This window comes from Fulmarus glacialis, unplaced genomic scaffold, assembly GCF_000690835.1.
Source record: "Fulmarus glacialis isolate BGI_N327 unplaced genomic scaffold, ASM69083v1 scaffold5466, whole genome shotgun sequence".
In the NCBI taxonomy this organism is placed as follows: domain Eukaryota; kingdom Metazoa; phylum Chordata; class Aves; order Procellariiformes; family Procellariidae; genus Fulmarus; species Fulmarus glacialis.
In genome coordinates, this window is record NW_009216102.1 from 1565 (window position 1) to 2603 (window position 1039).

Genomic DNA, 1039 nt, shown 5'->3' on the forward strand with positions numbered 1-1039 from the left:
GGGATTCAGCTCAGCTCTTGGCCCAGCCATGGTGGGTCTGGTCCAGGGTCCCTGCTAAAACCTCGCATCCCCCTTGGAGATTAAAACCCCAGGACCCTCCCCACAGGTCCTCTGCCTGCAGCAGTGCAGCGAGGGAACCCGCAGCGTCCCAACAGGCAGGTGTTTTATATACACAACGCCTGGCACCTTCCCTGCAACCGCCGCAGGAGCTGGGAGAGCATCTGCTTGGGCGCATGGCTCCTCGGCCCCTGCACAGGTCACTTGGGACAGGATGGGTCCATCTACGCTTCTGGCAGGGGATGCAAGTGAACGACCCCGCTCTGGCTCCCCAGACCCCCGCTGCCGCCCCGTGCTCCAACAGCAAGCGTGGATCATTCATCGCCCCCAGTTCCGATCCCAAACAGGAGGCAGCACGCCCACGTCATCTTCAAAATAAAACTTTATTCATTCAGTAACAAGAACATTGAATCTGCACATCAGTGCACAAGTTCACATTTAAAAACAGCTGAGCACATCGGTCATAAAGTCTTTAGGGGGAAAGGGGACGATCCCAGCCACCAAGCAAGATCCAGGAGGGGCAGACAGAAGTGCTCCCCTCTCCGGTTTGCAACTCCACTGCCAGCCATCCCCGAGGGCTCATGCTCCAGCACGCGGTGCAGCCGGACTGCCCGGCCCCGGGGCGATCCCTACAAACCAGCGCACGGATGTCGCATCTCCATACAGGAAAATAAAAGGCACTGGCACCTGCTTTTGTGCCAACAGAGATGTCTGCAGCACGGGCGGGCTGTTAGCACCTCTGGTGGCACTGCCGGAGGGTGACCGAGAGCCCTCCGAGAGCCCTCTGCCCAGCCCGGACCCCTCCTGCGCCAGGCCAGCGCCCGCCTCTGCCCCACGCCAGCAAGGGCTCCGGGGGTCCCCTCCTTAGGGAGACGCGTGGGAGTTTGCCTGGAGCTAGGACCAGATTAAGGCAGGATGCACCGCGACGGGAGCAGGGGACCTGCGGCGGGGATAGCTTCCTTCTACCCGAACGAGGCGGGAC